Source organism: Macrobrachium rosenbergii, chromosome 12, assembly GCF_040412425.1.
Source record: "Macrobrachium rosenbergii isolate ZJJX-2024 chromosome 12, ASM4041242v1, whole genome shotgun sequence".
Lineage (NCBI taxonomy): Eukaryota > Metazoa > Arthropoda > Malacostraca > Decapoda > Palaemonidae > Macrobrachium > Macrobrachium rosenbergii.
The window spans coordinates 64,462,158-64,479,571 of NC_089752.1; the positions used below are offsets into that span (position 1 = coordinate 64,462,158).

The 17,414-nt window shown below is 35.1% G+C and overlaps 1 protein-coding gene across 7 annotated transcripts in view; it reads left to right on the forward strand.

The window, feature by feature from the left end:
• The first annotated feature begins 3,465 nt into the window (after positions 1-3,465).
• The window catches only part of msps (msps cytoskeleton-associated protein 5), a 109,687-nt gene continuing 95,738 nt past the window's right edge, over positions 3,466-17,414 (forward strand). For 3 of the 7 annotated variants that reach the window (XM_067112287.1, XM_067112277.1, XM_067112286.1), the window contains exon 1: positions 3,509-3,585. The gene's annotated coding sequence lies outside the window, so the exon portion shown is untranslated. The other 4 variants (XM_067112278.1, XM_067112282.1, XM_067112288.1 and 1 more) reach the window with 3 other exon arrangements.

Genomic DNA, 17,414 nt, shown 5'->3' on the forward strand with positions numbered 1-17,414 from the left:
CATTATTACATTATTATCCCACATACGAACAAGAGAGACAATGCAAAGAGAAATGAGACATAATTCAAGACGCACAAAAAAATATTTACTTAAAAAATGAATAAAGATGAGTCACTTCTCTGGCTGTCACAAAGGGAAATCATTCTGCTCAAAAAGTTACAGATATGCCGAGCGATATATGGTACTGGGCGCTAGCTGGTACGTGACAGCGCCACTGAATTGACAAAACGAATGTCGGTTATTTAAAGCTGGCATATTTGTATATAAAAAGAATAGTTTTCAGTGAATTTACGGGTTATTTTCCTGTATTTTCTCTCAAAGTTTACTCACCTGATTGTATTAAGCATTCTTTTTTAGTTATCTGTAAAAGAAAACTATTGAGATGGCTATTTGTCTGTTCGTCCGCACTTTTTCTGTCTGCCCTCAGATCTTGAGAACTACTGAGGCTAGAGAGCTGCAGATTTGTAAGATGATCATCCACCCTACAACTATCAAACATCCAAATTGCCTGAGTAGTTTTTATTTTTATTTAAGGTTAAAGTTAGCCATGATCGTTCATCTAGCACAGCTATAGATGACAGCAACACAAACCACCACTGGCCCGTGGCTGAGAGTGTCATGAGCCGTGGCTGAGAGTTTCATGGGCCGATGCTGAGAGTTTTATACAGCATTATACTCTGTACAGAAAACTTGATTACGCTGAAGACACTTCGGCGCATTTTTTTATTTGTTTTTCAAGACTCCGATGCTTAAAGGGAACTTGAGTTAAGTCTACTGTGCATTTCAGGGTCGTGTCTAATTGATTTTCGTCTTACCAATGCATGGGGTATGGATCGTATTTTGGAAGTAGCTATTTGAAGCCGCAGCCTAATTGGCAAAAATATGCAGTGATGTCTAATGCTGATAATTAGGGTACTTATCAGAGTAAATCAAAGAAATTTAAAGGGAAACTTAGCTAAACCTAGCAGGCTCGTAGATATACGCTAGTAAAACGGCATTACTGAAGGCCCTCTCACTCGCTGATACTGTAGTATGACGTACTTTGCTAGACACCCCGCCCATGTACTTTATGAGTGAAGATTCAGATGTTGGTAGTAGTAGTGACAGTAGTAGCATATGGAATTCTTGTATTGTTTCACACACTCAAACACCTGCCTTACATACTCTCTCTCTCTCTCTCTCTCTCTCTCTCTCTCTCTCTCTCTCTCTCATCTTTTCGATGAGTCATGTCTGTAAGTAGGGTGCAATAAGGAAATGGGCGTCAAATTAGAATATTAATTGTGTAATACAGTTCCATGGCATATTTCACGTTTCCTTTTACTTGAAATATGCACCAAGTCTTGCAGTAACACTCTCTGTGAAAACAAACATTGTTATCCCGGAGTTTTTCATATTGTCTCCTCAAAAGTTCCGGTTCACGTGTACCTGCTTAGTCCTGCTCAATGAATGCGACATAACGCAAGTGTTCTAACCTTCACTTCCTTAATGCATGATCAGTCCCATAATAAAACCACGGAGCTTGGTATAGCACACTGCTCCCCTTGCATTATTTTACTCGTGTGCCTCTGTGTCAGTTTTGTTGTTTCTACACGCTTGATTCATTTACTTGAAACTGACACTAATGTTTGTTGTATGGCTGCTGAGTGGTTATCAGTGAGTCTATGTATTCCCGGTTTTATCTATTTATTTACTTTTTATGGATTTGAAGTTACTCATTCTTTAAATTTTCAGTTATTTTGATAATTTCATTTACATTGTTTATTATACACACACACACACACGCATATATATATATATATATATATATATATATATATATATATATATATATATATATATATATATATATATATATTTCATTTAAGCATAACTACATTGTAGTGTTCAATGATACTCGTAACTCATAGTCCAAGTGCTTTTGGACTATGCCCTAAATTTTATAATCCACTAATCCATTGATTATACTGAACTTTATTGAAATTGAAGGAATTATGAAATAGAAAAAAACAAATATTGTAATATAAAATTATGTAAAAAGATATGCTGTTGCTTGTTTAAGATTAAGTCATCCTTGTGTGAATCAGGCAGGGTCTTGCGCTTTGAGCAGACCGTAAGTGAAGAATGAATAAGTGAAGAGCTTTCGATTCCAACAGAGAAAATAAAATTTCGATAATTGCCGCATATCCTACTAAAGGTATTGCTTATTGTACAAGAGGATTAAATATTTGTGCTTCTACGATCATTATCATACTACTGGGAACCCTGCTATTACGTCTCATGTCATAGTTTACGTCACAACTAGCCTCTTTCTGGGTGCTAACTAAATTTAGCTAAGTTTCCCTTTAATTTTTTTTATTTACTCTGATAAGTGCCTTAATTGTCCACATTAGACATGCGCATTTTTTTTTTACCAAATAAGCTGAGGCTTCAAATAGCCATTTCCAAAATACGATCCATATCCGATGCCGTATAAACATTTTCGAAGAAAATGTATCAGACACGGCCCTGAAATGCACAGTAGTTGTACGGTAGCCTATATTTGTTGAACTGAAGTGTTTTTAAAAATTTTGTTCATTATTTTATTCAAGTTTTTGCTCTTAAAAAAATTAATAAAGACGAGTACTTCTCTAGTTGTCACAAAAGAAAATCATTCTGCCCAAAAAGTTACAGATATGCCGAGCGATATATGGTACAGGGCGATAGCTGGTAGGCTACGTGACAGCGCCATATAATTATATATATATATATATATATATATATATATATATATATATATATATATATATATATATATATATGTGTGTGTGTGTGTGTGTGTGTGTGTGTTTATGTATGTATATATAAAGCAATTCATAGCACGTTATTAGGTTTAATTCCGGTCAACACTACCATTTGACAGATTGCAAATATAAAAAAAATCTTAAGCGAAAGTTTGAGTGTGCTTGTGGAGGGGAGAAGGAGGAAAGGATGTTAAAAAATAGATACTGAAAAGCGAAAGGCTGTGTTTGTGTTTATGTGTTTGTTTGGGGGGGTGCGGAGGGAAGAAGGAGGAAGGGGTGTTAAAAAATAGGTACAAACGAAAGGCTGTGTTTGTTTGTGGGGGTGGAAGGAAGGAGGAGGTAGGGGTATTTTAAAAATAGATCCTTACAAGCAAAAGACTGTGTTTGTGTTTATGTTTTTGTTTGTGGGGGAGGGTGACAGGAAAGAGGATGGAGGGGTGTTAAAAAATAGATACAAACGAAAGGCTGTTTGAATATATGGGTTTGTTTGTGGGGGTTGCGTAGGGAAGGAAGTAGGGGTGTTTAAAACATAGACACAAACAAAAGGCTGTGTTTGTGTTTATGTGTTTGTTTGTGGGGTGAAGTTGGGGGGAGGGGATTATTGCCATTATTATGGGCACAGAGGTGTGTGCGCCAACTCGGTTGCGCAGTGGACTGCGCCCACCGAAGACACATTGTTGATTCTAGTCCGACGCAGTGTAGCAGCGCTGTGTAGTGTGTAGTGGGTCAGTGTCATTTGAGTGGTGTACCTGTGAGAGTCGCGCGGCGGTGTGTATCTACACTGGGATGTGTGTGTTGTGATGTGGTATGTGGGCCATGGGTATTTGGGTAGCGTTGGGAAAGTTTAAATTTTTTTTTTTTTTTTTTTTTTGCAGTCGCTTAGAAAGCAAGACAGTTTTCTGTTATTGAATTCGTTATTTTTTATTGCCGTTGCCTAGAAAATAAGACAGTTTTGGAAACAAGACATTTTTCTGTTATTAAAATTTTTTTTTATTGGCGTTGCTAAGAAAGCAAGATATTTTTACGTTATTGATATAATTATTTTTTATTGGCGTTGCTTAAAACCAATACGTTTTTCTGTTATTAATATCAGTAGAAAAAACGATAGTCTTCACATTTTACACGGGAAAAGGAAAACTTCATTTGTGACACCAGAAAAAACAGAAAACAATGTTTATGAGATCGCTTGAGTGGAATAAATACTGCGTTTTATTATGTGCGCCTCACACCTATAATTGTCTAAAGGTATGTGAGTGTGTGTTTATGTGTTATGACCGTTACCGTTTGTGCGTGACGTACGTAAGGAGACGTAACGGTAATGAGAGAAGATTGGAACAACAAAACGGGCAAAATAACGGTATCCGAATTTGGCGGTAATATTACGGTAATGACGGACTGCACCGCAGTCAGGCTCAGTACGAAAACAAAAGACGGTTGGGGTCAAGTGTGAGTTAGACCAGTGCTCTTATCTCTCTCTCTCTCTCCCCTTTAGAAAACCACGCTCCATCTCAGTTTCCATATTAGGAGAAGTATATGTTTTATACACGCACGCACACACACACACACACACACACACACACACACACATATATATATATATATATATATATATATATATATATATATATATATATATATATATATATATATATATATATATATATGAAGAATCTAAGGGACGAGCGCTTTCTAAAGTTCCAATAAGTTCATTGTAACTTGGGCATTTTTCTGGGTTTCTGTGTAACCAAAATGAACCATCTGATAAAAATTTGAAATCGGATTATAACGATATAGGCATGTGTCTGCCAAATTCAAAGCGAAACTGAGAGAATCTCTCTCTCTCTCTCTCTCCCCTAAGACCACTCAATCATCCATGACGTTTGGATCATACCTCAGGATGCGACGCTCTCTCTTTTTCATCTTTTTTTTTAGACCGTGTTTTTATTTTTATCTATTTGTATTTATGTCTGTCTATGTTCTTTATTATTTTTGTTATATCCTTCTTTCCTTATCGTTACTTTTATTATTATTATTATTATTATTATTATTATTATTATTATTATTATTATTATTATTATTATACAGTATACGTCTTTCTTTCTTTATCATTAATTTTATTATCATACGGCATACACTCTATATACACAGTAATAACAGAGTGATTGGAGTTTCCTCTGGCGTTACGTGCCGAATAAAAATGTTTCAGTGCGGCATTTTTCCTGCATTCTCTCTCTCTCTCTCTCTCTCTCTCTCTCTCTCTCTCTCTCTCTCTCTCTCTCTCTCTCTCTCTCTCACGGTAGGTACGTTGCTATATATTGCTGTAGAATTACTTCAAGCGTCGTAAGCGTATTAATTGCCTTTCCTCTGTTCTACTGGGCATAGGGCAAATTAGACAGTCTCCTATGTTAATGGACATAGGCCTATTTAGACATTCTTCTGTTTAACTGGACATAGACCTGTTTTAGACAATGTTGCGCGTTACTGGACGTAGGCCTATTTAGGCAATCTTCTGTTTTGCTGGGTATAGACTTATTTATGGGAATCTTCTGTTTTACTGGGTATGGGCCTATTTATATACAAAATCTGTTTTACTGGGTATAGACCTATTTATAGACATTCTTCTGTTTTACTGGGCATAGGCCTTATTAGAAAATCTTCGTTATGCCTATGAGTACACAGTTTCTGTGTATTGACCGAGCGATAATTCTCTCTCTCCCTGTGCATCATACAAACACACACACATACAGTTGTGTCAATTAAACCCGCATATGTTATAATTGAATAATTACTCGGAGGTATGCACATTAGGAGTTGCCAGGTGTCGATAAATGAGGCTATGTGTATATGTGCACTCATTTCAAACGATCATAATAATATTTTGCAGAGGGCATCAGAAAGCAGAGTGCTTGAAGGATATACCAGTTTTCAAATGAGTCAGACGCCTTCTTATATCCCCTTATCTGTGCTTTGGTCGCCCACTGTTGAGGATATAAATGTTAGTGTCTGTGACCTATATATATATATATATATATATATATATATATATATATATATATATATATATATATATATTATATATATATATATATATATATATATATATATATATATATATATATACATACTTATACAGACACATATATAATCTCTTTATAATATATATATATATATATATATATATATATATATATATATATATATATACATACTGTACATTATAAAGAGAATAACACAATGTATACTCTGGGCAAATATTGAAATCAAGGGACCTCGTTTTATTAAACGCCTTGAGGCATCATTTCGAAATCCAGCCTTTGGATAATGAATAAAGCTTAATTTTTAATTAAGTCATCGTAAAGTCACTTTGAAGTTACTGATCTACAAAGGATTTCAGCTGGGCAGCGCTTCTCGGTTCTCAATACAAAAGTTCCTCACAGCGCGGTGTAAGAATTGGTTGCCAAGTGTGAATTAACGGTTAAGGAAAGTCGTGTCGTGTTGTTAAAAAAAAAAAAACGAAGAAATTGTGCTCATATTGGCATATATTTACTGAAAATGACAACATAAATATTAAAATCTGTGGATAAAGTTTGATTTCAGTCGTGATTTCAGACGAAAGTAAAGAATAATTGAAGAATAACGAAAACAGACGTTATGAATACGTAGTATGATATTATTCACCAGATTTTTTAAAAACATATTTGCTAATTTTACTCAGATAGTAAATTATCGTAACGATAAACGCAACTAAGAGGGGGGCAGAAGTGCTTATAAGCAGAATATAGGTAGAAAATAGCCTAGACATATAAGGACCCATGATTATGTGAAAGCGAAGGTCAGTCTCTCCTTCTAAATAAGGAATTGGCAACTGATTGTTTATCTCTTGCGAAGGTAAGTGACTAACCAGCAACTCATCATTCCAACGTTCGCTGCCTTTGTGTTGCAGAAATTTTATAAACAAAGCCGTAGATCACATGTTGTTTTTACATTATTGGTTCATTGCAGCGACTGATTGAATCGAAGCTGAATGGCTGTTTTTAGTAAAAAATAGCACACAATTGATGTATACTGAATTTCATATCGATACGATTCTAATTTTCTAATCAGTGATGTCAAATTTCATAGCGACCGCTATGTACACACGTAGACCAATGCGGTGATTCAGTTTCATAAAAAGATTTTTTCATATACTTAATGTTTTTTAATATTTAGATGAGCATTTCCTACAGAAAATCGCACTGCTGCAGTTTAAGAGTACAGGTGTCTAGCTTTACACTCCTGTTTGGACTAACGATCTTCCCATGGACAAAATGAAATTAGATACACGAGTTAACTGGTATTGCAGACCAGCAGCCTTGAGTTGAATGATTGTATATTCTCTCTCTCTCTCTCTCTCTCTCTCTCTCTCTCTCTCTCTCTCTCTCTCTCTCTCAGTAATAGAAAGTATCTCGGGAAATCACCAAGTTACAATATAATCAAATGATCACTTTTTGGGGGTGATTCTGATCATCTGTCCGTTGGCCTTAAAGTATGACTCATAAAATGTTGCTTATGCAAAGCAGATGTGCATTTATCTATTTACTTTCACTAAAGGATAATCGTTAATAGCTTGAATTTTTCATTGATGTTTAAAGTTCTTGTTATGAAATATATATATATATATATATATATATATATATATATATATATATATATATATATATATATATATATATATATATATATATATATAATTTGTGGGTGCTTTTGTGTGCGTGTGTGTGCGTGCGGTCTCACCACTGAGGTTACTCCAATTCATTTTTCTTTTATATTTATTTTATTTTCCTATTCCAGTTCTACTCCGTCTGAGAGAATGCCCTGTCATCCTCCTCCCCACCCGCTTTCTCTCTCTCTCTCTCTCTCTCTCTCTCTCTCTCTCTCTCTCTCTCTCTCTCAGTCAGTGGGAACAGGGTATGACTCATGGCAAACCGACCTCTACCTACACCTTGTTCACTCACGTGTCCCCGTTTTCTGATTCTCTCTCTCTCTCTCTCTCTCTCTCTCTCTCTCTCTCTCTCTCTAGTGATATCACATGCTTATTTAGTGCTGAAAACAGCATTTATTCTGACATTGGTATTATCTGTGACTCTCACAGCTGACATAGCCTAAATAACTCGGATTCCTTCTTCTGGACTTTCTCTGAGACTATAGCCCTAGGCTATATAAGCCGCCGTTTGCTTCATATCGTTTATCCAAAGCCCGTGCAAAGGAGCACGAAATAGATTTACGTAGGATGGCGCAGCACGAATAATTTACCAAGGTGGGCTCTTGTCTTGGTATTTATGCTTCGCACACGGAAAGTCCACGTTCCTTAATGGAAAATTATACCCAAGTTTTCTGCTGGCTCCTGATATTCCTTGCTCGGTGCGTGAGGTAATTGTTGAGGCATTTCCCTCGCCGTTTGTTACCGGATAAGTTCTCATTTGCGCGCGCGCGTGTTTATGTCTGTGTGTATGTGTCTGTACCATCCATTCGAAGTTGGAATAGTCTAAGAAAAGACATCGTTTTTCTGTATATTTGCTGTACATTTTAACCCTTGCATCTTCATTTCAAAGCAAAACTGACACCTAGAAGAATGTTACATTTAGAAAATAAAATGAGCTAATGACGTTATTTAATTCCCACGAGCTATAAATTTTAGTGCCATCATCAGGAATCACAGCGATGTTCTTCATCCGACAGTATTGCCAGATAAAATTGATCTTCGTTCCTGTGGTATCGGTCACGCAGATATGCTGCTGATGTCAATTCCACGCGTTCTAACGCTTTTTTTTTATATTGCCAACGTTACTTCCGCCAAGGAATTTGTGTACATAGCAAAGTTACATCCGGTTACGTTGCAAATTCGTAGGCGTTTGTGATTTCTTCCGCCTAGGACTAACATGAACCTCTGTGTTGGCGAAAAGTGCCTTGGTGGACATTCGTCCTTCACATATGAGTATAGTTCTTCTTCTGGAATTTTACGGCAGTTTATTGTCAGTCATTATGTCACACTCCCCATCACCACAGTAATTACTGCTAGCGGAGGAAATTCTTCTGAGAGGATCAACGGACCTCTGGAGAGTCTCCAGAGGTCCGTGAAACCGGAAGTGGGCAATTTCCTCAGCTGAGGCCAAAAACAAGTGGGTCTAAATCTTGTACCAAGGGAAGAGATGAAAGATACGCATGATTATTGAGAAATAATAGGTAATATAGAATTTGTTGTTTAATAACAGGCAGGGGTGAAGAACGTTCGAAAACAAGCTAAATAAGTGGCTTATACCCTTGACCCAAAATATTATTATTAATAATATGATTATCATTGCTATTATTATTAAATTATCACAAAATCCAGACAGGGAGAGCACCTCAGATCAGAAAATTGAAACTGAAAAAACAATAAAAAAAAATAAGGCAAAGTATAAATAGACAAGACAAACAACAAACTGGTCACGTCAGGAATAAGAACTTCTACGAAAGTTGCAACCGAATTACCAGAGTACAAAGACTGTTAGGGAAAAAAAAGGATGATGACTTAATCTTTAACGGATTTCCGGTATTTACGAAAAAAATATAAAATAGAGTAACTGATAACGCAATGACTCATGGTCGACGGGGAGTTTCCGTACACACACACACATATATCTATATATGTATATGTGTGTATACACACACACACACACATATATATATATATAATATTCTTATAAGTTATATTTAATTGTTATGTATAATTTAGATAATCACACATATGTTTTTATCATCAATTTAATATTCTCTTGGTTATTTGTGAACATTTGAAGTGACAATTATAACAAATGTCAAAATCATATTCCATATTTCTTCAAGAATTTTTTGGATCCTAGGAACTCTCGATTGACCTGATCGCTGAATCTGATATGAGTGACCTTGACCTAGTTTTCAAGGTCATTTTTTAACAACTAAGGGTCTAAATTTTGATATTTAAATTTTTTATGATGAAAATAGATAAAAAAAATTGTTTGTTGACTGTGAGGATCTTTGTGTCTGAGGGCTACGATTCTCTCTCTCTCCCTCTCTCCCTCTCTCTCTCTCTCTCTCTCTCTCTCTCTCTCTCTCTCTCTCTCTCTCTCTCTCTCTCTCTCTCCCCTGAAGACCAAAGACACTTTAGCTTAACAAAGGTAAACAGAAGAAGCCAAAATCATAAAGAAAAATCAAGTCACGTGTTTGAGAGAGAGAGAGAGAGAGAGAGAGAGAGAGAGAGAGAGAGAGAGAGAGAGAGAGAACAGGTCACAAGGAGCTCTCGTGAAAGTTATAATCCTCTTGATCAGCTTTCCCCTGACACGCGACTAATGATCTGGCATCTTTGCCAGACACGCGAGCGTCATGGCAACACTGCGACATTTTTTGTTCCTTTGTTCCTTTTTTTTTAAGGCGCTAATTGTAATTTTGTGTATATTTTAGTTACATTTTTTTCTCTCTCTGTTCCGTCCCACTTTGCTGTTATGTATTCTTCTTGTTTCAATGAAACGGAAATTGTAATTTCCTTAGACCCATGAAATCGTAAAGAAGGCATTTTGGTTAGCGTGAAATTGCAATGCAACTGTCAGTGCTGTTCTGCTTCCCGGAAAGAGAGAGAGAGAGAGAGAGAGAGAGAGAGAGAGAGAGAGAGAGAGAGAGAGAGAGAGAAGGGAGGGGGCTTCAGGGCGTGGTTTTTGACTCTCAAGGAGTGTGTATGTGTGCACTCAGTTGAGCGTGGGTCTAAGCACAAGGTAATCTCGCCTACTCATACATTTTTTTTTTTTTTGCCTTTGCCTTCTGTCCTTTTATTTTCCGGGAGGAATATTTAGCGTAGATTCACTTCTTTTGGGCGACCAACCTCCTGTCCCAGTCTAGCCCAGGCGCATGGAGCTATTGAAAGGAAAATGAGTAGGCCTACAATACTAAAGGGAATGATAGCTCAGCCTTGGGGTGGGGGAGGTAAAAAATTGACCAGAATTACGCTAATGATTGAAAGTATGCATTCTAATATGAGCACCTCCCAAGGGAAAGTCCCTTGATCGATCTACGGTGGACGGAAGCGACATAGGCCTGTTTTCTGCACGGTTTAGGTATAATACAGGTATATATACCTAGACCGTGGTTTTCTGTAAAAGAAATAATATCTATTTCCCGAAGCTGTCAAATAAGCATCTGGTAGTTAGCCACTGTAACCTGTATTTTTAGACGCATTATATATATATATATATATATATATATATATATATATATATATATATATATATATATATATATATATATATATATATATATATATATATAGATAGATAGATAGATAGATAGATAGATAGATAGATAGATAGATATGCAATATGTGTTTGTCTGTTTATTAATGCATAACTAAACCTGCCATACGGGAGAAAAATGTGAAACGCTGTTCTTAGAACAATCAATATGGCGGTTTAAAAGCAATACTGAGTAGACGTGTAGCCTAGACTCAGAGGCTACAGAGCTCCCGTTTTGCATCGATGTTGAAATTACAGGCTATGGTTGCATTCATTCATCTTTATTTTTTTCTTTGTAGTTTTGCCTCATGTAGTAGTTTTCATGATTAAAGGGTCAATTTCCTTTTATTTTTTTTCGAAATAGTGAACATCCGTGGCTTAGAATATGGCATCACGGAAAATGTGAAGTTATCAGTCGTAAGATATTTGTGTATTGCTTGCATTATAAAATTGTTTAAATATTAACAGTGAATCGGTCTAAAACGAAGCCATTCTTCATTGTCACTGAAACACATTTCACTGTCTTTGACAGTGACACAACTTCATCAAATATCGAGCATTATTTAAGGTTGCTTCTTCAGGCTATCACTTCTCACACTGATTACGAATAAAATCAAGCATTCTACCCATAGAAAATCATTGTCTATGATCAACTCGAGTTTCCTGTAGCCTATGAGTCTAGGCTACGCGTCTCCTCTTAACGTTATTGATTGTTATAGGTACTCACGCTTAATTATTTATCCTAGCTGACTGTCCGTTAGAATAAGAGTTTGTGGGGTCCCATAGGGCTTGACGAGTGTAATAATAACGATTACAACAATGTAAACGGTTGATTCCCGCTGGTGACGAAACAATTACCAGTTATGATTATTCCTCTAGTGTGTAAGTTATTACAATGTGTAGTGAAATCTGTGTGTATATATACAGTATATATATATATATATATATATATATATATATATATATATATATATATATATATAAATTAATAAACAGAGGCACAACCTAATGAGACCATTCTGTCATGTAGCGCAAACACGAAAAGTGCCTTGTTGCATGTGTTTCTTTATAGCAGCTGGAAACCCTTATTTCGTGACAACATTCATGACGTCACCCAGATTCGTCAAATGAATTCAAGGACTTTGCTGAATTTCTAGAGAAAGTTTTCACTGGCGTGTGTGAGTCATGCTGTTTGGACATCGTGAAAAACTATTATTATTATTATTATTATTATTATTATTATTATTATTATTATTATTATTATTATTATTACACGAAAGAGAAAAAATAACAACGATCAACAGCTAAGTCTAGGGTTCGGGAAGAAGTCCTATTTGATATTCCATTGTCGTTTCCCTTTAAATTTACACTCCTCGCTCGGTGGAGCCGTGGTCTCGGTCACCATACTTTAGAAATCACTGCACAGATGGTCCCCGAAGATGGTGATGATGGTGACGCAGTGGAATTGTTAAAAGAATTGCGTGAAATACTGAAAAAAATTAAAAATTGGTTTGACATACTTGACACGATTTCAGGAGGAGGTACTAGGTTCGTTCAAGTGGGCAATTTTTACATCATAGCTTTTATAATTAAATCAAAACACAAATCTCTCCTATCATTTCATTTAAACATTTTCTTTTGTCGCTCCCTTGTTTACAATGTTTACAGTGCTAGAAAGAATGTTAGGGCGCATTCACAAACCACTTTTTTTTTTTCTTTGAGAATACAACTAACGTTGAACTAAAATAAACCGCTAAAAAAAATGTTTCCCCTTCCCACACAACCGAACACGCTCACTGCATTTCAAACAGGCTAATGGCTGCGGCTTCGGTGTGCCAGGTTCGCTATATGTGCGCGATGGTTGTGGCATGTATTAATTGCCAAGGTATTTAAATAATCCCTTTGATGTTTATGAGGGTTGCTTATTCAGGTGCGTCTTGAGGGATTACTCGAGATGTGTTCGCACTCAGCGAGACCTGACAGATGAAGGGGAGGCGATGAATCGCACACGAGATATCTTGCAGATGCCTCGCTAATTTGGTCGGAACCGTTAGTGAGTTTGTTTCTGACGTTGATTATCAATTGTAAATATTTCAACGACTCGAGGTTCGGAATAATGTCACGTTACGTAATAACGGATGGCTTCCGCCTTATTTTATATTAGTCTAACAATTTCCAAAAGCTCCTGGAATTATTTTACAGTAGTTTCCAACCAGGTGAGAAATTGCATCGTAAGTTCTTCAGGACAGTTTTCGGAAGTTAGTCGCGTTTTGGAGAAACAAATGACTGCGCACAAAAAGAGGAAAGAGGGTGCACTGGGAGGAAATATCGCATTTAATTCTCCTAGTCGCATCATGTTCGCTTTTTTATTGAGAAAGAGAGAGAGAGAAAGAGAGAGGACTGTATTTTTGTACGTGAAATGTGTAGTACTAAAAGAATTGAATCTTTATATCATGAAATCACGTTTTCAACTGTTATTTTACTAGACTTATTCTTTAAATGAAAACTGTATGTGATAATAGGCTACAATGGAAATTAAACATCGAATTACGGTGTATTTTTGTAGGACAGACAGACAGACAGAGGGGGATATGATAATTTTAACGTTATTGTTTATTATATGGATTTTTTTGTTGTTACTTTGATTTGTTCAATAATAATAATAATAATAATAATAATAATAATAATAATAAATATAATAATAATGATAATAATAATATCTGTATTTGAATGAAGGATCTGGAAAAATGACTGAGGTTTTTATATATATATATATATATATATATATATATATATATATATATATATATATATATATATATATATATATATATATTTATATATATATATACTCGTATATATATATATATATATATATATATATATATATATATATATATATATATATATATGAAACTTCACTACATACGCATCTCTCTCTCTCTCTCTCTCTCTCTCTCTCTCTCTCTCTCTCTCTCTCTCTCTCTCTCTCTCTCTCTTTAACGTGATGTGCCTGAACATTAATCTTGCTTAGACTTTCCGTTGGGGTTGTATGCAGCGGCCTTCCCCTGGGGTCGGGGATTTGTGGAGGGGGAGGGGGAAAGAGTTTTGCAGTCTCATTTTATTGTTTTTATTCCTTCTTCTTCTTCTTCTTCTTCTTCTTCTTCTTCTTCTTCTTCTTCTTCTTCTTCTTCTTCTTCCGTCTCGCTTCCCTTTCGTGTTATTTGATCTCAGTTTGTTTAGTAGGCAGTGAAGCAGAGACATTAGCGATGTTCCTAGGGAGAGATATCGATTATGTGTGTGTGTGTGTGTGTGTGTGTGTTTTAGTAAAGGGATGAGAAGTGCGTTGAGGATTTTTTACCCCCCTTTGAAGATCGCGGATGAGTCTAGAGATTATCTTAGATTAGATAGTCTAGGCCGATGTTGGTTAGTTTTTGTTTTTGGTTCTTCAGAGTTCATGATCAGCTGTTATCTGTTTGTTTACTTATTCACTTGTTTATTTCATTTTGTTTATTCGTTATTTTGATGTTGCTTTTATTAGATTTCCTATGGCCTTGTTGGTTGGTGAGAGACAAGATGTCCACACCAGGCCTCTTATGATTGAAAAACAACAGCAATAACCATTAAATCTTGATGGCCAAGTGGTCAATGGCGGCTGTTTATAGTTGTATCTCGACCTGGGGCCCAGGTTGGAATCCTGGCCGAGAAAGATACCACTTATCAATTGTAATTTCCTTTGGATGTAAATTATTCATATATAAGTGTGTATGTGTGTGTGGGTGTTAGAATTAATCAACACACAATCACATGTGGAAAAGAAATAAATTTTTGACTCACCTCGGGATCGAACCCAGCTCTTTCAATTGAAAGGCAAGAAAGCAGCCAACCAAACCACACAGTTTGCAGCGCTCTTGCCTTTCAGTTGAAAGCACTGGGTACGATCCTGATGTATACATGTATTTATATATACGTATATATAAATTTCTGACTCACTTCGGTACCGAGCCTAGTTCTTGTATACATGTATACATATATATGTATTTATGTATATATACATATGTATGTGTATATATATATTATATATACATACATTTACTGCATATATATATATGCATATATATCCATACATACGTACTTTGATTGCTGCATACGTTATGATACATTACGGAAACTATATAAGTAAAACCTGCCAATTCACAGGTCACAAAATAATGACCCCGTGTATTTATTTTCGGGTGGCCCACCAACTTTGTCCGTTTGATAGGGGCGACTTCGCGTTGCAGATATGCGGCATTGCTAATGCTTTTAAAGCCGACAGCATCTTGCAAGACAACTGCTGCCTCCTCAATATGCAAATGATCTCGTCTTAAATGTTGGTTTGTCCCTGAGGTAAATTTTATTTGTCTATTTATTTATTTATTTTTTTTGGGGGGGGTGTTAAGTGCGAAGGTGTCAACTATTTTAGAGAAGTTGTCTGGGTATTTTCGAATCTCTCTCTCTCTCTCTCTCTCTCTCTCTCTCTCTCTCTCTCTCTCTCTCTCTCTCTCTCTCTCTCTCTTGAATATTTTAATTTTTGTTGCTAAGAAGGGAAAATATAAAATAATGACAGATTTGTTTACTGAGAAAAGGAAATACAAAGTGAGATAACTACAGATGAGAGAACTTTTTAATGGGAAAAGAAAATATAGAGTAAAATAATGACAGATTTGGATATTGAGAAAAGAAAATATGAAGTAAAATAACGACATTTGTTTACTGAGAAAAGAAAATGTTAAGTAAAATGACTGGCAATGGCAGAATTCTTTAATGAGAAAAGAAAATATAAAGTAAAATAATGACAGATGACAGATTTGTTTGCTAGAAAAAGAAAATATGAGGTGAATTAATGACAGATTTGTTTACTGAGAAAAACATACAAAGTAAAATAGTGACAGTTGACAGATTTGTTTACTGAGAAAAGAAAACATAAAAGTAAAATAATGACAGAATTCTTTATTTAGAAAAGAATATATAAAGTAAAATAAAGACAGATGACAGATTAGCTTCCCGAGAAAAGAAAGTGTAAAGTAAAATAATGACGCATTCTTGTACTGAGTTTAAAGTAAGAAAATAACAGATGAAAGATTTGTTTACTGAGGAGAAAAAAAGTAAAACAATGACATATTTGTTTACTAGGAAAAAATATAAAAGTAAAATAATGACAGAATTGTTTGCTGAGAAAAGAAAATATAAAGTAAAATAATAACAAATGGCATATTTTTTTTACCGACAAAAGAAAATATAAAGTAAAATAATGGCAGTTGAAAGATTTGTCTAATGAGGAAAGAAAGTATAAAGAAAAGTAATGACAGATGACAGATTTGCTCGCTGAGAAAAGAAAGTATAAAGTAAACTAATAAAATAATTACAGATGACGGGTTTGTTTACCGAGAAAATAAAATATAACAAAGTAAAATAATGACAGATTTTTTTCCTGAGAAAAGAGAATATGAAGTAAAGTAATGATTGATGACAGATTTGTTTACTGAGAGAAGAAAATATAAAGTAAAATATCGACGAAAGTAGAGAGGGAACCATATATTTTAAGAGAAGTGAATGAATTCTAAATATTTTTTTTATTTTTTTTTTAGATTTCGTCATCACTGACCAAAACAAGGACATAGAGTTGAACGTACCATTGGCCCAATGGGGCAGCTGGGTACTTTAGTATAATGCAGGCTTAACATAAGCCTATAAGATCAGGCTATAGCTACTGACCAGCTTTAGGCATAGGCTGTACTGTAATCCTGTGCAATGCTAACAATGGTACAATCACACGAACTGAACCGTTATGGTAAATATTCTTCAGATTTCTTGTAAAAAAAAAATGAATACATTTGTCACGCAAATTCAGTGTAAAGGGAAGATCGTAAGCTCAAGTGTCAGCCACCTTGACCAATCCCTGTTCTCCGGATTTACTTAGTGACTGTATCTCTTCATTGACTACCAGGCTCGGAATTCTCTTCTTGCCCTTTTCTTTCCCTTATTTCCTAGTTTTCTTCCGGACTGGGGTACAAAAAGGGCTTTTGATTTGCCTGATTTGAAGGCCTTTGCTCTTAAAGTATTATATGCATATATATATAGGTATATATATATATACATACATACATATGCATATATATAAACATATACATGCACATATATAATATGGATGTATATATATATATATATATATATATATATATATATATATATATATATTAATATATATGTATATATATAAATATGAAATGATATATATATACATATATATACAGTATATATATATATGCATATACATACATATGCATACATACATATATATATATACATACAT